We start from the raw sequence: 21,342 nt of genomic DNA, 5'->3' as shown, positions 1-21,342 counted from the left end.
GATGATTTGACCCTGGAAACGCTCTCTTGTGGATACAAAAGCAGTCTGGATGATTTTCTAAATGTTTTTGTTCTTTCTATATAGAAAGCTAGCGCTCTGCGGACGTCCAGCATGTGAAGGGAGGCCTCCCGGTGATCAGCATGCAGTTTGGGGAAAAATACAGGTAAGTAAATGGGCTAGTTGAGACGGAAGGGGGAGGTGACCTTGGGTATAAACTTAGGATGTGGGCGTAGAATTACTTAGGCCTGGTCTACACTACGACTTTAATTCGGATTTATCAGCTTTAATTCGAATGTACCCTGCAACCGTCCACACAACGACGCTATTTATTTCGATGTAAAGGGCCCTTTAAATCGATTTCTGTACTCCACCCCGACGAGCGGAGTAGCGCCAAAATTGATTTTAACATTTTGAATTAGGGATAGTGTGGCCACAATTCGATGGTATTGGCCTCCGGGAGCTATCCCACAGTGCATCATTGTGACCGCTCTGGACAGCAATCTAAACTCGGATGCACTGGCCAGGTAGACAGGAAAAGCCCCGCGAACATTTGAATTTCATTTCCTGTTTGCCCAGCGTGGAGAGCACAGGTGACCACAGATAGCTCATCAGCACAGGTAACCATGCAGGCTGATAATCGAAAAAGAGCACCAGCATGGACCGTACGGGAGGTACTGGATCTGATCGCTGTATGGGGAGAGGATTCAGTGCTTGCAGAACTTTGTTCTAAAAGACGAAAAGCCAAAACTTTTGAAAAAATCTCCAAGGGCATGATGGAGAGAGGCCACAATAGGGACTCAGATCAGTGCCGCGTGAAAGTCAAGGAGCTCAGACAAGCCTATCAAAAAACAAAGGAGGCAAACGGTCGCTCCGGGTCAGAGCCGCGGACATGCCGCTTCTACGCCGAGCTGCATGCAATTCTAGGGGGGGCTGCCACCACTACCCCACCTGTGATCGTGGATTCCGGGTCGGGGATAGTCTCATCAGCTACACCTGAGGATTCTGCCGATGGGGGAGAGGAGGAGGAGGATGAGCTTGCAGAGAGCACACAGCACTCCGTTCTCCCCAACAGCCAGGATGTTTTTCTCACCCTGACTGAAGTACCCTCCCAACCCTCCCAAGCCAGTACCCAAGACTCTGACCCCATGGAAGGGACCTCAGGTGAGTTTACCTTTTAAAATATAAAACTTGTTTTAAAAGCAAACGGTTTTTAATGATTACTTTGCCCTGAGGACTTGGGATGCATTCGCGGTCAGTTCAGCTACTGGAAAAGTCTGTTAACGTGTCTGGGGATGGAGCGGAAATCCTCCAGGGACATCTCCATGAAGCTCTCCTGGAGGTACTCCAAAAGCCTTGCCACAAGGTTTCTGGGCAGTGCATCCTTATTCCGTCCTCCATGGTAGGACACTTGACCACGCCATGCTTGCAGCAAGTAATCTGGTATCATTGCCTGACAAAGACTGGCAGCGTATGGTCCCGGTGTTTGCTGGCATTCAAGCAACATCCGTTCTTTATCTTGTTGTGTAATCCTCAGGAGAGTGATATCACTCATGGTAACCTGGTTGAAATACGGGAACTTAATTAAGGGGACAGAGGTGGCCGTTCCTACTGGGCTGTTTGCCTGTGGCGGAAAATAAATCCTTCCCTGCAGTTAGCCAAGCGCAGATGGGAAATTGGCCCTGAGCTTTTCGCATTTGGCTAGCAGGGATCTTCCCTGTTACCAGCCACGCGGTGGGGGGAGGGGTATCGTGATCATCCCAGAGAACTCATGGCGGGAGGGGGGCGGCGGCGGGGGGGGGGGGTGGTTAGTTTGGTTCCTGCAGGGATTTTCCCTGATACCAGCCACGCGGTGGGAGGGAGGGGTACAGCGATCATCCCAGAGAATTCATGGCGGGAGGGGGGGGGGGGATGGGGTGGTTAGTTTGTTTTCTGCTGCTGCTGAATGTTAACAGAAAAACCGCAGCACTCTACAGGCTATGCTTGGTATGTGGGAAAGGAGGGCGCAGAAGCTGTAAGACAATGGCTTACCATGGCCGCATGCAAGCCGAATTCTGTTGCCCAGACCTGTGATCTCTAGCAGCAAAGCCACAGGCACTCAGCATTAAGAGGCAAAATGTGACCTTGCACAGAAATCACATGTGCTATGTAATGTGAATAGTGTTGGTCACCGTGAAAGAGTATAAGCATTGTTCTGCAAAATGTATCTTTTTAAACAATTCTCTTTTTTCCCCTCCCTACAGCAGCTGCAAATTCCTCAAGCCTCCCTCCTCCATCCCGAAGGCTATCACAGATAAGGCGTCGTAAGAAGAGAACGCGAGACGAGATGTTTTCTGAAATTATGGAATCCAGCCGCAGTGACAGAGCTCATCTGAATGAGTGGAAGGAAACAGTTTCAAAGTATAGGAAAGAAGCCAGTGAACGTGAGGACAGGAGGGACCAACGTGAGGACAGGAGGGACGCTCGAGATGAGAGATGGGGGCAGGAAGATCAGAAGAGGCAGGATGCAATGCTGGGGCTGCTGCGTGAGCAAACAGACATGCTCCGGCGTCTGGTGGAGCTTCAGGAACGGCTGCTGGAAAACAGACTGCCGCTTCAGCCCCTGTTCCACCCTCCCCCCTCCCCATGTTCCGTATCCTCCTCACCCAGACGTGTAAGAACACGGGGGGGGGGAGGCTCCGTACACCTTCCCATTCCACCCCAGTAGACAGCCCAAGCAAAAGGCTGTCATTGTTTTAACCTTTTCTTTGTGGCTTTTTCCTTCCCAGCAATCCTCCTCCCAAATACCACCCGGGTTCCCTCCCTCTTTTTCTAATCTATTAATAAAGAATAAATGATTTTTAAATGATAGTGACTTTATTTGGTTTGAAAGAAAGCTGGGGGAAGGGGGAGGGTGGGTTCCTTACAGAAAATGAGTCAATAAAGAGGGCGGGTTTTCATGAAGGAGAAACAAACAGATATTTCACACTGTAGCCTGGCCAGTCATGAAACTGGTTTTTAAAGCTTCTCTGATGCACAGCGCTTCCTGGTGTGCTCTTCTAATCGCCCTGGTGTCTGGCTGCGCGTAATCAGCAGCCAGGCGATTTGCCTCAGCCTCCCACCCCGCCATAAAGGTCTCCCCCTTACTTTCACAGAGATTGTGGAGCACACAGCAAGCAGAAATAACAATGGGGAGATTTCTTTGGCTGAGGTCTGAGCGAGTCAATAATGATCGCCAGCGACCTTTTAAACGGCCAAATGCACATTCTACCACCATTCTGCACTTGCTTAGCCTGTAGTTAAACAGCTCCTGACTCCTGTCCAGGCTGCCTGTGTATGGCTTCATGAGTCATGGCATTAAGGGGTAGGCTGGGTCCCCAAGAATAACTATTGGCATTTCAACATCCCCAACGGTTATTTTCTGGTCCGGAAAGTAAGTCCCTTGCTGCAGCCCTTTAAAGAGAGTAGTGTTCCTGAAGACGCGAGCGTCATGAACCCTTCCCGCCCAGTCCGCGTTGATGTTGGTGAAACGTCCCTTGTGATCCACAAGTGCTTGCAGCACCATTGAAAAGTACCCCTTGCGGTTTATGTACTCGGTGGCTTGGTGCTCTGGTGCCAAGATAGGGATATGGGTTCTGTCTATCGCCCCACCACAGTTAGGAAATCCCATTGAAGCAAAACCATCCACTATGGCCTGCACATTTCCCAGAGTCACTAACTTTCGTAGCAGCACCTGAGTGATTGCTTTGGCTACTTGCATCACAGCAGCCCCCACAGTAGATTTGCCCACTCCAAATTGATTCCCGACTGACCGGTAGCTGTCTGGCGTTGCAAGCTTCCACAGGGCTATCGCCACGTGCTTCTCAACTGTGAGGGCTGCTCTCATCTTGGTATTCTGGCGTTTCAGGGCAGGGGACAGCAAGTCACAAAGTTACATGAAAGTGCCCTTACGCATGCGAAAGTTCCGCAGCCACTGGGAATCATCCCACACCTGCAACACTATGCGGTCCCACCAGTCTGTGCTTGTTTCCCTTGCCCAGAATCGGCGTTCCATGGATAGAATCTGCCCCATTAACAACATGATCTCTAAAGCACCGGGGCCCGTGGTTTCACAGAATTCTGTATCCATGTCCATGTCCTCATCATGCTTGTCGCTGCGCTGCCGCCGCCGCTGCCTCCTCGCCTCGTTTTTCTGGTCCTGGCTCAGCATAAACTCTACGAGAACGCGCGAGGTGTTTACAATGTTCATGACTGCTGTCTTGAGCTGAGCGGGCTCCATGCTTGCCGTGGTATGGAGTCTGCAGTGTTCACCCACCCAGGAAAAAAGGGGCGAAATTGTTGTCTGCTGTCCGTTGCTTTCATGCAGGGAGGGAGGGAGGAGGTGAGGCTGTACCCAGAACCACCTGCGACGATGTTTTTTGTCCCATCAGGCACTGGGATCTTAACCCAGAATTCCAATGGGCGCGGGAGACTGCGGGAAAAGACTGTTACTCACCGTTGTAACTGTTGTTCTTCGAGATGTGTTGCTCATATCCATTCCAATCAGGTGTGCGAGCGCCGCATGCACGATCGTCGGAGAATTTTCTACCCTAGCAACACCCGGCGGGTCGGCTGTGGAGCCCCCTAGAGTGGCGCCTTCATGGCGCTGGATATATACCCCAGCCGACCCGGCGCCCCCTCAGTTCCTTCTTGCCGGCTACTCCAACAGTGGGGAAGGGGGGCGGGTTTGGAATGGATATGAGCAACACATCTCGAAGAACAACAGTTACAACGGTGAGTAACAGTCTTTTCTTCTTCGAGTGCTTGCTCATATCGATTCCAATCAGGTGACTCCCAAGCCTTACCTAGGTGGAGGGGTCGGAGTGAGACATTGCTGTGTGCAAAACCACTGATCCGAATGCAGAATCGTCCCTGGACTGCTGTACCAGTGCGTAGTGAGCTGCAAATGTGTGGACTGATGACCAAACTGCAGCTCTACAAATGTCCTGGATCGGAACTTGAGCCAGGAAGGCAGACGAGGAAGCTTGGGCCCTCGTTGAGTGAGCGGTGAGGTGCGGTGCTGAGACACCGGCCAGGTCGTAGCAAGTCCGGATGCAAGACGTAATCCAAGAGGATAGGCGTTGTGAGGAGACCGGTAAGCCTTTCATTCGGTCGGCCACTGCAACGAAGAGTTGCGTCGTCTTTCTAAAGTGCCTTGTGCGGTCAATATAGAAAGCCAGGGCCCTGCGTACGTCCAAAGAATGCAAACGCTGGTCTTGGCGAGTAGCATGTGGTTTAGGATGGAAGACTGGGAGAAATATATCCTGATTGATGTGAAACGGAGAGACCACCTTAGGAAGAAAGGCAGGATGTGGACGAAGCTGCACTTTATCCTTATGGAAAACCGTGTAAGGGGGCTCGGATGTAAGCGCCCTGAGTTCAGAAACGCGCCTTGCTGAGGTGATGGCTACGAGGAAGGCTGTCTTCCAGGATAGGTACAGAAGGGAACAGGTGGCCAGTGGCTCGAATGGAGGACCTGTGAGCTTGGAGAGAACCAGGTTGAGGTCCCACGTTGGAACGGGCTGACGTTGTTGTGGGTACATCCGGTCTAAGCCCTTGAGGAATCTAACGACCATCGGGTTAGAGAATACCGAGGACGCGAGTTCCCCTGGGTGAAAGGCCGATATAGCAGCCAGGTGAACCCTAATCGAAGATATCGCCAACCCCTGCTGTTTTAGGGAGAGGAGATATTCCAATATGAGAGGAATAGGTGCCTGTAACGGGGACACGGCTCGTTGTTCGCACCAACAGGAGAACCGCTTCCACTTGGCCAAGTACGTGGTCCGTGTTGAAGGCTTCCTACTGCTCAGCAGAATCTGTTGGACAGAGTGCGAGCATTGCCGCTCTGCCTGGGTGAACCATGGAGCAACCACGCCGTGAGGTGGAGGGATTGTAGGTCGGGATGACTTAGTCGGCCGTGGTCCTGAGAGATGAGATCTGGACACAACGGAAGCGGGATCGGTGACTGAACCGAGAGCTCCATCAGTGTGGTGTACCAGTGTTGCCTCGGCCACGCTGGAGCGACTAGAATTACTCGAGCCTGGTCTCTGCGTAGTTTGAGCAGCACCTTGTGGACCAGTGGAAATGGAGGGAAGGCGTAAAACAGGTGGTGTTTCCAAGGAAGGAGAAACGCGTCCGATAGAGAGCCCGGAGCTCGCCCTTGTAGGGAGCAGAACGCGTGGCACTTCCTATTTGCATCTCGAGCCAACAGGTCTACCTGGGGAAATCCCCACCTCTGGAAAACGGAATAGATGATGTCCGGACGAATAGACCACTCATGCGTCTGAAAGGACCTGCTGAGTCGGTCCGCTGAAGTGTTCTGGACTCCAGGGAGGAACGATGCCGTGAGATGGATTGAGTGGGCGATGCACAAGTCCCACAGGCGAATGGCCTCTTGGCATAGAATCGACGAACGTGCTCCTCCTTGCTTGTTGATGTAAAACATGGCCGTGGTGTTGTCGATGAGAACTAACACACAGCGGCCACGTAGGAGATTGAGAAATGCCTGGCACGCCAGGCGCACCGCCATCAGTTCCCGAACATTGATGTGCAGGGCTAGCTGGGGTGCAGTCCACAGGCCCTGGGTATGGTGTTCGTTGAGATGGGCACCCCAACCCAGAGATGAAGCGTCTGTGACCAGGTGCAGAGAGGGTTGTGGGGCGTGAAACGGCATCCCCTCGCAAACCACACTGATCTAACCACCAGGTGAGGGAGGTCAAGACTGAGTTCGGAACCGTGATCACCATGTTCAGGCTGTCCCGATATGGGCGGTATACTGATGACACCCAGGTCTGGAGTGGGCGAAGCCGAAGTCTGGCATGCCTGGTTATGTACGTGCAAGAAGCCATGTGACCCAACAGGGTGAGGCACGACCTCACCGTGGTAATTGGGAAGGCCCTGAGTCCTCGAATGAGGCTTGTGATGGTATGAAAACGATTGTCTGGTAGAATAGCTTGTGCACGTCCGGAGTCTAGGACTGCCCCAATAAATTCTATCCTCTGGGTAGGCTCTAGCGTGGATTTCTCTTTGTTGAGTAGAATGCCCAACGCGTGGAATGTGTGTACTATTATGTGTACGTGAGCTCGAACTTGCTCTCTGGTGCGACCGCGTACCAGCCAGTCGTTTAAATACGGGAACACCTGTACCCCTTGCCGACGAAGGTATGCCGCCACGACGGCCATACATTTTGTGAACAGTCTTGGGGCCGAGGATAGGTGGAAGGAAAGGACTGCAAATTGGTAATGCACCTTGTTTACCACAAATCGCAGGAAGCGCCTGTGAGGCGGGCAGATTGCTATATGGAAGTATGCGTCCTTCATGTCGAAGGCGGCGAACCAGTCTCCAGGATCCAGGGAAGGGATAATGGTCCCCAATGAGACCATGCGGAACTTCAACTTTACTACGAATTTGTTGAGTCCGCGTAAGTCTAAGATGGGTCGCAGACCCCCTTTGGACTTGGGGATCAGGAAGTAACGGGAATAAAATCCCCTGCCCCTTAATTCTAATGGAACCTCCTCTATGGCCCCCAAAGATAGGAGCGTAGAAACCTCCTGTATAAGGAGTTGCTCGTGAGAAGGGTCCCTGAAGAGGGACGGGGAGGAGGGGGGGGGGGGGGAGAAGAAAACTGGAGAGCGTATCCCCTCTCCATCGTACGAAGGACCCAACAGTCCGAGGTTATAAAGGGACCAAGCACGGTGGAAATGGGAGAGGCGATCCCGAAAGGAGGGGGCTGGATCCTGGGAGATGACTGGGGCGCCGTCCTCGACCGCACCTTCAAAAGTTCTGCCTAGGGCCTGAAGGTGGCCGAGGTGGCCCCTGGTTCTGACCGGGTTGAGGGCCGGTCAACCTCCTCCTACCACCTCGCCCCCGCCTTCTGGCAGAGTCCTGTCTCAGACGAGGTGGGGGGGTAGAACCGCTGAGGCCGAAACGGCCTGCGCTGGGATCCCGGAACATGCATCCCTAGGGAGCGCATGATTGTTCTCGAGTCCTTGAGGCTCTGCAGACGAGAGTCCGTCTTGTCCGAGAACAATCCGTGTCCCTCAAAGAGTAAATCCTGCAGAGTTTGCTGCAGTTCCGGAGGCAAGCCCGAGACCTGGAGCCAGGAGATTCTCCGCATGGCGATACCTGAAGCCAGGGTTCTCGCAGCCGAGTCTGCTATGTCCAAGGAGGCCTGTAAGGAGGTCCGTGCCACCTTCTTACCCTCCTCCACTAAGGCCCCAAACTCTTCCCTGGAGTCTTGGGGAACCAATTCCTTGAACTTCCCCATACAGTTCCAGGAATTAAAGTTATAGGGGCTCAGGAGCGCCTCCTGATTAGCCGCTCTAAGCTGTAGCCCGCCGGCTGAATAAACCTTACGCCCAAACAAATCGAAGCGCTTAGCGTCCTTCGATTTGGGCGCTGCGGCCTGCTGACCGTGGCGCTCCCTTGCATTCACCGATGACACCACCAGTGAACACGGCTGGGGATGAGTGTACAAGTACTCATAGTCCTTTGAGGGGACAAAATACTTTCTTTCCACCCCTCTGGCTGTAGGTGGAATAGAGGCAGGAGTTTGCCATATCGTAGTGGCGTTAGCCTGGATCGTACGGATCAGGGGCAACGCTACTCTGGATGGGGCATCCGCGGAGAGGATGTTCACAATGGGGTCCTGCACCTCCACTATCTCCTCTGCCTGTAGGTCCATATTACGTGCCACCCTACGTAATAGGTCCTGGTGTGCCCGGAGATCTATCGGGGGTGAACCTGTGCTCGTTGTGCCCGCCACCGCCTCATCTGGGGAAGATGAGGAAGATGCCTCAGGTGGCAAGGGATCTAAGGGCGGGTCATGGTCCAATGAGCCCTGGAGCAGAGCATTACCTGCCCCTGGGTCCAGGACGTCAGGTGGTGTGGGCACGGAAGCCTCCATCCCCCCTGGAGGAGGGCGAGAGATGGTGGACTCTGGGGCCCTTCGCTCAGAGTGCACCGAGCGAGAGGCTGATGGTGGTGGAGCCCCTTGTGCTTGGTGGTACGCCCACGGGGTCCAGAACGACCAGTGTAAAGATCCCTGAGCGGGATCCTCCGCTACCTCCTGCCAGTGGCCCATGTCCGGCTCAGCGGCCTGCCCCTGAGGGGGGTATGCCGATCTCGATGCCCCATCGGAGGAACGAGACACTGATCTCGATGGCCATGGCGGTGCCGACCGCGCCGAGATGAGCTCCGGAAGATACGGTGCCGTTCGGTGCCGGTCTGGATATGATCGGTCCCTATGTGGTGCCGGTGAGCGGTGCAGAGATCGGGATCGGTGCCGATGACTGCGTCTGTGCCGAGAGTCCGACCTGGACCTGGAAGGCGACCTCGAGTAGGCCCGGTGCCGGGAGCGGCCCCTCGACGTCGAGAGTCGCTCGTATCGGTGCCGGGAACTACCTCTCGAGTTCGAATGGTACCGACGATCATAACGGTGCCGCGACGATGATCTTAGCCACGAGTACGACCGGTGCTGAGGTGATAGTCGGTGCCGGGACTGCGAGCGGCGTCGGGACCTGCTTCGTGACCTGGATCGGTGCCGTGGTTCCAGTCCTTGAGATGGTGGGCGCATCATGGCAGGTTTTCCCCTGGATTGCACCGGACGAAGAGCCAACGGTGCCGGTGGTTGGGGCGGTGCCGGCTCCGTGAGAGCAATCAAGTCTCTCGCCGTCGCGAAAGTCTCTGGGGTCAACGGGAGACACGGCTCTACCACTGACCGCGGTGGTGATCCCGTCCGCACCGGACTCAACGGCCTCGGTGCCGGAGTCGACGGTGCCAGAGGCACCTGCTTTTGGTGCTCCACTGGTGGACGCGGCTCTACCCCCGGCACCGGGGGGGCCGGCGTCTTCAGGACAGCAGTCTCCTGCGCCTTACGGGATTTCTTATGTCCCGGGGATAATGATCGGCGCCGAGGCACCTGCGGCGGGTGCGGTGCCGAAGGGGTCCGGTGCCGCGGAGGCTTGTCCAACTCCACCCGCGGTGCAGGGGCAGTCGGTGCCGCAGGGGCGCTGCGCACCGAGGCGCTTGGCGCTGGGGCTTGACGCGCCGATGGAGTGTCCGGGCTAAGTGCCGCCTCCATGAGGAGTTGCCGAAGCTGAAAGTCCCGCTCCTTTTTGGTTCTCGGTCTGAAGGCCTTACAGATCTTACACTTATCTGTTTGATGGGACTCTCCCAGGCACTTCAGACACGAGTCGTGCGGATCACTTGTGGGCATAGGCTTAGCGCAGGACGCGCACTGCTTAAAGCCGGGAGCCTTGGGCATGAGCCCGGCTATGCGCCGGGGGAAAAAGGGGGAAGAACAACCCCCTTAATGCCCTTTAACTATCTACAACTATTAAAGGGTAAACTGAACAACTATCTAAAACTATATAACTACTACAACTACCTACAAAAACGGAATAAGCTAGGGAGAGTGGAGAACAGCTATGCCGCGCTCCACAGTTCCAACGACCGTCAGGGGCGGTAAGAAGGAACTGAGGGGGCGCCGGGTCGTCTGGGGTATATATCCAGCGCCATGAAGGCGCCACTCTAGGGGGCTCCACAGCCGACCCGCCGGGTGTTGCTAGGGTAGAAAATACTCCGACGATCGTGCACGCGGCGCGCGCACACCTGATTGGAATCGATATGAGCAAGCACTCGAAGAAGAACTATGGGATAGCTACCCACAGTGCAACGCTGCAGAAATCGACGCTAGCCCCGGTACTTGGACGCACACCGCCGAATTAATGTGCTTAGTGTGGCCGCATACATTTCGACTTTATACAACCTGTTTTCCAAATTCGAATTATATAAATTCGGATTAATCCCATAGTGTAGACATATCCTTAGTCTTTGAGAAGTTTCAGAGTAGCAGCCGTGTTAGTCTGTATCCGCAAAAAGAAGAACAGGAGTACTTGTGGCACCTTAGAGACTAACAAATTTATTAGAGCATAAGCTTTCGTGGACTACAGCCCACTTCTTCGGATGCATATAGAATGGAACATATATTGAGGAGATATATATACACACACATACAGAGAGCATAAACACACATGACTATGGACGTAGCGATGGATCATACCACCGTGTCAGCAGAATCGAGAGAAGTCTGCAAGGCCGTTCTGGCAATGAGGGAACCTTCTGCAATGTTGGCCTTGTATTGCTCCTTTTTAAGAAGACAAAAATGTTCAATAAAGGTTGACATCTGAGAAAACATGGTGTGCACGTATTTTGCTAGTAAGGCCAAGTAATTGGTTATGTGGAATTGGAGGGTAGCCGATGAGAAGGCTTTCCTTCTGAAAAGTTCTAGCCTTTTCCAGTCCTTAGCGTAAGGGGTGGTTCTCAACTGATGTTGTTTCCCCTTTTGATTAACCACTTCTACCACCAATGAGTTTGGGGTAGGGTGGGTGAACAAAAACTCAGCCCCCTTAGCTGGTACATAGTACTTCTTGTTGGATCTCTTACAAGAAGGTGGACCTGTGACTGCTGTCTGCCAGACATTTTTTGCAAGGTCCATAATGGCTGCATTAAGGGGTAGTACAACCTTAGGTGATGGAGAAGCTTGGCAGATATACTCCAATCAGTTTATACTGTGTTTCTGGTAGCTCTGCCAGTGATATGTCAAGGGAGCCAGCTACCCGTTTAAACAGATCCTAAAAGGATTTGAAGTCATCTCCAGATTGGGGGGTGGGGGGAGAAATCAGCATTATTGTTTCATCTGGTGACAAGAGAGGAGATATTGGTAGGTGGGAGGGTATCACCCTTAAGTGCATATTCAGGTTCTTCCTCTTCCTCCTCCAGCGTTTGAGGAAGCTGGGGCAACTGGTAAAGGTGATTGCATTGTTCTGGACCTGGGTAGGTTGGGGGGCCTGATGTTCTGGGCCCTGTATAATGCCCATGGGTCCCAGTATGCCCAGTTTGGTGGGAGGGCCATGGGAGGTGGTGCTCATTGTGGAGCCTGCCAGCCTCTTCCATCCAGTGATTTTTGGTGCTGCGAGGGTCCAGGTTTGGGTGAGGAATGGTGAGGGATGTACATCCCTGCCTCCTCCTCACTGCTGGAAAGAGAAGGGGCTGAGCCAGCAGGGATCTCGGTCTGGCTGGGGTGCCATCGGTGGTGAAAAGTGGAGTCCCCGGAGTTGACAAAATCAGGAGGTCCACGTGTGATAAATTGTTGCAGCACCTGGAGGCAAGCTCTGGCTGGAAATCAAAGGGAGGGCTGCCGGTGCAGCAGACTTGCATCGGTGCAGCAGGTGGCGCCATTGTTTGGATTTTCTTCGGTTCCACCGGTGCCGAGCTAGGAGGCTTGGCTTTGGTACATGCACCAACATGAGAGCTAGACCACCCCGGCCGGGTCTTTAGCTCCTTGGGACGCCTCGGTACCGGATGTTCCTGGTGCCTCACGATCCAGTGCTCTCAGTGCTGTTGGTACCGGGGGCAGACTTTGCGGTTGGAGATCACTTTTTCTGAGGTGAATCTCACTGTGGTGAACAGTGAGACCTCTTTTTTGTGGCTTTTTTAGGAAGAGTCTTTAGTAGCCATTTTAGAGGAGGATCCCATGTCTGAGACAGCTGTTGGCGACTGCTGGCCAGGACGTATCCTGAACTCTGAGAGGAGGCTGGTCTGAGGGATTTCTCCATCCTCCGGAATTTCAGCTGGAGATCTCTAGCCTTCCTTGTCCTAGCTGTCAGTTTTTTTGCAATGGGAACACTTCTGAGAGATGTCTACCACCCAGGCAATGGACACGCTGCTCATGGCTGTCAGAGACTGGTATAGAGACCCTGCAAGTGAGACAATGTTTGAAGTCTGACGAACCAGGCATCTCTGAGAGGCTATGTTGAAAGGAAGAACGGGAATAATCCTGTTCGTATGCATCTTCTGTCATTGGGAGTTACCCACCTGAGTCGGGGAAAAGGGGAAAAATTGTCCCTCTCCTGTTGAACAATCACATTGTGAGAGTAGTTCCCAAAGGAGGGACTGAGAGGGGCTTTGTGAGGTGGGAAGGAGAGAAATTCTATGGAGTATCCCTGATTGATAATCTTCAGAATTCAACTGTCCATAGTGATTGTGTTCCAGTTGTGGGCAAAGAGTGTAAGACGCCTCCCAAATGTCACAAGGGGAGAGGTGGGTGGCGTCAGACACAGGTCTCGACCAATAGATCAAAAATGGCTGTTGGCCAGCAGTTGAGAGAGAGAGAGAGAGAGAGAGAGAGAGAGGCGCAGGCTGTGGCAGTAGAGAAGGCTGAGAAGTGAGGCCTCTGAATCCTCTAGCATTTGCACAGAGGCTCAGTTGGCTGCTGGTAACAATGTGCATGAGAAGGATGGCCTTGGTCTATAGGTCTGCCTCTAGTATTTCCTCCTGGGGACTGGAATGTAAATTCCCAGGGAACGCAGAGTCAATCTCGAGTACTTAGTGAGTAGAGGGACTCGTCCATTTCCTCCTTAAAGAGGTTGGATTTGTCAAAGGGGAGGTTCTTGATGGTGTTTTGGACCTCCCTAGGAAACTCAGATGACTGCAGCCAGGAGTCTCTTCTTTATGACCAAACCAGAGACCTAATTTCTGGAAGCTGTGTCTCTGGCACCCACTGCAGCCTGGAGGGCTATTTTTGCTACTAACTTCCCTATTCTAAAACAGACTGCAATTGGGCCATCCTCCATGGGAAGCTTATCTCTGAAATCCACGAACCTGGAATAGTTAAAGTCTTATTTCACTAACAAAGCTTAGCAGTCAGCAATATGGAATTGCAAGCCCACAGAGAGGACCTTCATTCCCAGGAGGTCCACTAGAGTGCCCTCTACTCTCATAAGGAGCCCTAGAAGAAGAGTCCTTGGGCTTAGATTTTGAAGGCCCCTCTCCAAGGCACATGCTTGGAGGGGCACTGCTGGTCAGTTGAGGCCAATGTATGGGGGGTGGGGGGAGGTCTGTCTCCCTGTCATGGATTGGAGAGGGGCCTTATAGCCTTTTCCATCAGGTGCTTTCACAGGCAAAGCTCCTGGGCTTCTTGAGATCAGGGTGGGAAGGAGCAATAGATATTGCACTTCATAGAGACACGCACATCACCCAGACTGTCCAAGCACCACTGATGTTCATCACTGATAGAGAAGCAGCAAGGGCAGGAGATACAATTCTTGAATCCTGGGACGCTGGGCATAGTCCCAGAGCTGGGGAGTGGTTCCCCAACTGGGGAAAAGAAATATTTTATATTTTATAACTATAATTAACTCCTAAGCTAAAATATGTAACTATTTACAAATATTTTCTTTTTTTGCAGGTTATACAGCCAAGTGAAGGAGGACATGATTCTGACTCAAGCCATGCAGTGGTAAGAAGGAACTGGGGAGGCGTTGACCCACACTGCCTCTTTTACCCTCTGTCTGGAACACAAGCAGAACTACTGTGCATGTGCAGGCCAATGGACACTGCTTTGAAGAATTTCCAGACTCAGGAGCATGGCATGCATGCATGCCTACCAGGTATAGAAGCATGTGGAATACACACAGAGACTGGCACGTGAAGAAGAATCAAGCTTTCCATGAGTTGGAGTTTCCAATATGATGGGATATATCCCAAAACACAGTTCTGAGTAGTAATTTTTAAGGAGCTATTCACTATCATGTTAATCCTCCTGCCTACTTCTAGCCAAAAGGTTTGTATCCCAGAACAGTTCCAAAACATTGAGCCAGAATGTCTCTAGACCACACACCAATAATCTGTTTGGGCAAAGCTCATGCCCTGCAACCTATGCAGGAACAGCATGAATAAAATATAAATTTTCTGTTGAATCAGCCTTAATCATGGATCAATAGTACAGTTTTTAATGTTTTGCAAGGCACTTCTCCATTGGCTAGGGTTCAAGGATATACACAAATCTTTGTGCCTGGCCTGGCACAAGCAATCTAAATTAGGGAGGGACTTTTGGGCCAGAAAGTCATAACAAGCTATAGTTGGTCAGGTAAACCTATGGCGCTTTCTCCATCTCAACAATAATTCTGGAGTCTCTAGTGCTCCTAGAGCATCAGAACCAAATACATCCTTTGAAAAATGCTTAAGCTGCAGGTAATGACTTGCAGCTGGACCAAGTAGGTTGTATTATTGTTGAAATGCTTGGAATGGCGGACACTGATCCCCTGAGATCAGCTGAGACCACCAAATCATCCCGTTATCCATTCACTCTCTTCACATTATTGGTTTCATATTGATTTTCAATCATGGGTTGCCTCTAAGGACAGTAATCTGTGCGAAAGGATGGAATTTAAAATTTTGAGACAAAACTAGCCTATGCTTTGACTAGTAGCCAATATCATATGGGATATTTTATAATCAAAATGGTAATAGTGATGCCAGTATTCCTGCCAGCAGCAGGGGATGGACCAACTCCTGTTCCAGTAACAGTTAGGGAGGGATCTCTTACATTATGTTCTTGAACCATAGAGCTGCATTGCTAAGAATAGAGGCTATATGATAATGCTACAGATTGGGGAAATAGAAACCTTTAGATGTAATTGGTAGTTGCAATTTGGCCTCCTATGCACCCCTAAAGAAATATTTTTAAAATTGCATTAATTTTCCTAAAATAAAATGGAGGAAGAGTAACTAGGAGAACTCGGGATACACAGTATTCTGGGAAGCACATTCATTTTGCCCCAAAGGCTAAGGTTATGAATTCTCCATAAAAAACTTGTTCGAGATATGTTGTTCATGCCCATTCCAAGCAGGTGTGTGCGCACACCGCGTGCACGCCAACCGGAAGATTTTACTGTAGCGGCGTCCGTAGGGTCGGCTTCGGCGCCCCGTGGAGTGGCACCTTCATGGCGGTGTATATAGGGGCCAGCTGATCCCTCACCCCCTCAGTTCCTTCTTGCCGATACTCCAACAGAGGGGTAGGAGGGTGGGTATTGGAATGGACATGAACAACACATCTCGAAGGACAACAGTTACGAGAAGGTGAGTAACCATTTTTTCTTCAAGTGATTTGTTCATGTCCATTCCAAGCAGGTGACTCAAGCCCGAAGCTAGGTGGTGGGGTCGGAGGTCACTGCAGACTGAAGGACTGCGCGGCCAAAGGCAGCATCATCTCTGGCCTGGTGTGTAATGGCGTAGTGGGCTGTAAAGGTGTGGATTGAGGACCAAGTGGCCGTTCTACAAATTTCCTGCGTCGGGACCTGGGCCAGGAACGCAGCGGAAGAGGCCTGCGCTCTTGTGGAGTGGGCTGTGATAGGTGGGGCTGGTACATTGGCCCGACTGTAGCACTCCCGAATGCAGGTTCTGATCCGAGCCAAAATTCGCTGTGATGTGACCGGGAGCCCTTTCATCCTGTCGGCCACAGCAATGAAAAGTTGGGTTGACTTCCTGAAGGATCTTGTCCGTTCGATATAGAAAGCGAGAGCCCTGCAAACGTCGAGGGAATGCAGCCTACACTCCCTCGCAGAGGTGTGTGGTTTCGGGTAAAATACCGGGAGAAAAATGTCTTGACCCATGTGAAATGGGGAAAACCACCTTAGGCAGGAACGCTGGGTGTGGCCTAAGTTGGACCTTGTCCTTGTGGAAGACTGTGTACGGGGGTTCAGATGTTAGAGCTCTGAGTTCTGACACTCTCCGAGCTGATGTGATAGCCACCAAGAACGCGACCTTATATGAAAGATATAACAGTGAGCACAAAGCCAGCGGCTCGAAGCAGGGCCCTGTGAGGGCGGACGGGACCAAATTGAGGTCCCAAGCAGGGACAGGTTGACGGATATGTGGGAACAGTCTGTCAAGGCCCTTAAGGAACCATCCAACGAGTGGGTTTGCAGACACTGAGGTACCCCCCTCTCCCATGTGGAACGCCGAGATTGCAGCAAGGTGTACTCGAACCGACGAGAGAGTCAGTCCCAGGTGTCTCAGATGTAGCAAATAGTCCAATATGAGGGGGACCGGGGTGAGCAAGGGAGCCTGGCCCCGCTGTGTGGTCCAGAGGGAGAAGCGCTTCCACTTGGCCAAATACATGGTCCTTGTTGAGGGCTTCCTGCTACCCAGAAGGACCTGCCTGACCTGCTGAGAGCATTGCAACTCCACGGGGTTTAGCCATGGAGCATCCAGGCTGTAAGGTGGAGCGACTCTAGGTTCGGGTGAAGCAGGCGACCGCGATCCTGCGTGATCAAGTCCGGTAGTAGGGGCAACCGGAATGGCACCCGCATAGACATGTGCGGGAGAGACATGTACCAGTGCTGGCGCAGCCACGCAGGCGCTATCAGGATGAGCCAAGTGTGATCTCTGCGGGCTTTGAGGATTACTCTGTGAATCATGGGAAATCGGGGGAAAGGCGTAAAATAGCCCGTCTGTCCAAGAGAGGAGAAAAGCGTCTGTTAGAGACCCCAGACTGTGTCCCCTGAGGGAGCAGAATTGATGACACTTCCTGTTGTCACTGGAGGCAAACAGGTCCACCTGGGGATGACCCCAGAATCAGAAAATTGAGAGAACTATATCCCAGCGGATAGACCACTCGTGACCCTGGAACAAGTGGCTGAGTGCGTCCGCAAGCCCGTTGTGCGCCCCCGGGAGGTAGGATGCTGTCAGGTGAATCACGTTCTGTACGCAAAAGTCCCATAACGCGAGGGCCTCCCGGCAAAGGGGAGAGGAGCGAGCACCACCCTGTTTGTTGATATAGAACATCGGAGTATTGTCCGTGAGGACAGAAACGCACCTGCCTGCCAGCTGGGATTTGAAGGCTATGCATGTGAGGCGCACAGCTTGTAATTCCCTGACATTGATGTGCAGCAAAAGATCCTCTCGCGACCAAAGGCCTTGGGTTCTGAGGTCGCCCAGATGTGCACTCCATCCCCAATCTGATGTGTCCGTTACCAGGGAGAGGGAGGGCTCGAGGAAGGGAACTCCTGCACAGACCATCCGTGAGTCGAGCCACCATTGAAGGGAGTCCAACACCGGCCGAGGTAACGTCACCACCGATTCTAGGGAGTCCCTGACTGGCCGATAAACCCCTGCCAACCAAGACTGGAGCGGGCGCAGTCTGAGTCTGGCGTGCCTCACCACGTAGGTACATGCTGTCATGTGCCCTAGTAATTTGAGACAGCTTCTTGCTGTGGTGGTGGGGTAACGCTGGAGGCAGACAATAATGGTGGATATAGTGCAAAATCTGGCCTCTGGGAGATATGCCCTGGCGTGTCGAGTCCAGAACTGCTCCTATGAATTCGATTTTTTGGGTATAGCGTTGGAGATAGTGTGGACTTGGCCTTGTTGATTAAGGGGCCGAGCGCGAGGTTCTCTGCACCGGTGCGGCAATGCCGGCACCGGGAGGCTCAAGAAGTCTGAGGTGGCCTCGAACGCCTCCGGCGTCGATGGGAGGCGCACTTCCGCCATCATGTCCAGGGATCTAGGCTTTTCCAGACTTGACTGTACCCTCTCCGGGGCGGGAGTCAACGGGATGGCCGGATAGGTCTGCAGCGCAAATTGTCCTGTAGTAGACGTGGACGGCGCCAGCCCTTTAGCGTCCCGGTGTGGAGAACGACCCCTCACCGGTCTGTTCTTTTTAACCAGTACGGGTGATAGGGAACGGTGTCTCATCGAGGATGGTTTCTTGTGTGCCGACTCTCTACAGTGCCGGGGTTTGGTGACCTTGGCCTCACGACTTATCTCCGGTGCCTGAGCACTGCGCACCGAGGATGAAGTGCTCGATGCCGTCTCAGTAGGTCCGGGATCTGATTGCGGCCACAGCGCCGCCTCCATTAGGAGGACTTTAAGTCTCTGCTCTCTATCTTTGAGAGTCCTGGGGCGAAAAGCCCGGCAGATACTGCACCTGTCTCTTTGGTGGCTCTCCCCTAGGCACCTCAAGCACGAAGAGTGCAGGTCACTCTTCGGCATGAATTTCCCGCAGTCCCGGCAGAGTTTGAACCCTGGGGACCCGGGCATGCCCCAGCGGGGCAATGAAAACTTGGGGAAAACCCCCCAACTAACACTAAGCTAACTAACTATTTACAACAACATTTGAACACTGCTACGATTGCTGAAAAGCAAGCCAAGTTCCAGCTAGCCGTCACCGGCGGTCAGAAGGAACTGAGGGGGTGGGGGTGGGGGTGGGAGGTCGGCTGGCCCCTATATACACCGCCATGAAGGCACCACTCCAGGGGGCGCCTAAGCCGACCCTACGGACGCTGCTATAGTAAAGTCTTCCAGCTGGCGTGCACGCGGCGCGCACACACCTGCTTGGAATGGACATGAACAATCACTCGAAGAAGAAAAAAAACGGTTACCTACCTTCTGTAACTGTTGTTCTTCGAGATGTGTTGTTCACGTCCATTACACATTAGGTGTGCGCGCATCGCGTGCACGGACGTCGGAAACTGTTTCCCTCAGCGGCTCCCGTCGGGCCAGCAGCGTCCCCCCCTCCCGCCAGAGCGGCACCCCGCTCTAGCGTGTATAATATATATATATCCCTGCGGGCCCGACCCTCCCTCGGTTCCTTCTTGCCGGTGACTCCGACAGAGGGGAAGGAGGGTGGGAAGTGTAATGGCCGTGAACAACACATCTCGAAGAACAGTTACAGAAGGTAGGTAACCGTTTTTTCTTCTTCGAGTGATTGTTCATGTCCATTATACATTAGGTGACTCACAAGCTTACCATTGGAGGAGGGTAGGAGTCAAGGAACAATTGATTGAAGTACAGCCCTACCGACCACCATGTCCTCTCTGGTCTGATGGATCGCGTAGTGGGCTGTGAACGTATGCACCGATGACCAGGTGGCCACTTTACAGATTTCCTGGAGTGGAACCTGCGCCAAGAAAGCCGCCGAGGACGCTTGGGCCCTAGTCGAGTGAGGCTGAGGTTCGGTAATGAACAAAACTGAGGGCATTGGCTGTTGTCCTTGGTGGCAAAGAGATCCACCTGGGGAACCCCACCTCTGAAAGGTTGAGAGAGGACGTCCTCTCTCAGAGTCCATTCGTGCATGTGGTAGGACTGGCTGAGGTCTGCTAACCCGTTTTGGACCCCTGGGAGATATGCTGCGAGTAGGTGGACTGAATGGGCTATACAGAAGTCCCATAGGAGGAGCGCCTCATGAAACAGGGGAGAGGATCGGGACCCGCCCTGCTTGTTTATGTAGAGCATGGCGGTAGTGTTCTCCGTCAGAACTGACACACTGTGGCCTTCTATGGTAGTGCGAAAGGTCTGGCAGGCGAGGCGAACTGTCCTTAACTCCTTCAGATTGATGTGAAGCAACTTTTCTTCCTTGGATCATAAGCCCTGGGACTGTAGGTCCCCAAGGTGCGCCCCCCAGCCCAGATCAGACGCATCTGTTACTAACGTCAGAGTGGGTTACGGGGTGGTGAAAGAGACTCCTTCGCAAACCTGCTGCTGATCGAGCCACCAGCGGAGGGAGTTCGACACCCGAGCTGGGATTGTCACTACTAGGTCTAAGTTGTCTCTGCTGGGGTGATACGTTTGGGCTAACGGCCTGAGTCGTAGGCAGGCATGTCTGACTACATGTGTGCAAGCTGCCATGTGCCCCAAGAGTTGCATACAGCATCTGGCCGTGAGGAATTGTTGGATGGAGCTTACGACCCTTTGAATGGCCAAGAACCGTTACACTGGAAGGCTTGCCCATGCCGCCACTGAGTCCAGGACTGCTCCTATGAAATCCAGTCTCTGCATGGGGATCAGTGAAGACTTGGGTACATTGACCAGTAGACCGAGCTTGCGGAACACCTGTAGTGCCAGTGTCACGTGGGAGCGGACCTCGTCCTCCGACCTGCCCGCGAGGAGCCAATCGTCCAAGTATGGGTATATGCGCATCTTTCTTTTCTGAAGAAAAGCCGCCACCACGGACATGCATTTCGTGAACACTCACGGGGCCGTTGCTAGGCCAAAGGGCAAGACCGTAAATTGGAAATGGTGTTGGTTGATGGTGAAGCGCAGGAACCACCGGTGGGCCGGGCAGATGGCGATGTGAAAATACGCATCTTTCATATCGAGGGCAGAGTACCAATCCCCCAGATCCAGGGATGGGATAATAGCGCCAAGGGAGACCATACGAAAACGTGCCTTGACCAAAAATTTGTTTAGTCTGCATAGGTCCAAAATGGGACGGAGGCCCCCTTTTGCTTTGGGAATGAGGAAATATCTGGAGTAGAACCCTTTCCCCCTTAGGTCCAGAGGAACCTCTTCCACTGCTCCTACGTCGAGGAGGGCCCGCACCTCCTGCATGAGGAGTTGCTCGTGAGAGGGGCCCCTGAAGAGGGACAGGGATGGGGGGGTAGGAGGGAGGGGGCGAGGAGAACTGAAGGGTGTAGCCCGCCTCCACAGTGTGCAGGACCCAGCGGTCCGATGTTATATACGGGACCAAGCACAGTAAAAATGGGA

The 21,342-nt window shown here is 52.9% G+C and overlaps 1 protein-coding gene and 1 long non-coding RNA gene across 2 annotated transcripts in view; one reads left to right on the top strand and one right to left on the bottom strand.

Moving 5' to 3' along the window:
- The window catches only part of LOC135981932 (uncharacterized), a 75,988-nt gene extending 61,037 nt beyond the window's left edge, over positions 1-14,951 (top strand). Inside the window, exons 2-3 of the long non-coding RNA XR_010599139.1 lie at positions 85-163; positions 14,264-14,951. This is a non-coding gene — a long non-coding RNA (uncharacterized LOC135981932). The remainder of the gene's footprint in view (positions 1-84; positions 164-14,263) is intronic.
- RUNDC3B (RUN domain containing 3B) overlaps positions 1-21,342 on the bottom strand; it is a 187,780-nt gene that overhangs the window by 143,624 nt on the left and 22,814 nt on the right.

This window comes from Chrysemys picta, chromosome 2 (genome assembly GCF_011386835.1).
Source record: "Chrysemys picta bellii isolate R12L10 chromosome 2, ASM1138683v2, whole genome shotgun sequence".
Classification (NCBI taxonomy): Eukaryota; Metazoa; Chordata; order Testudines; family Emydidae; genus Chrysemys; species Chrysemys picta.
The sequence above is the reverse complement of the archived record's forward strand: the minus strand, read 5'-3'. Positions and strand labels throughout refer to the sequence as shown.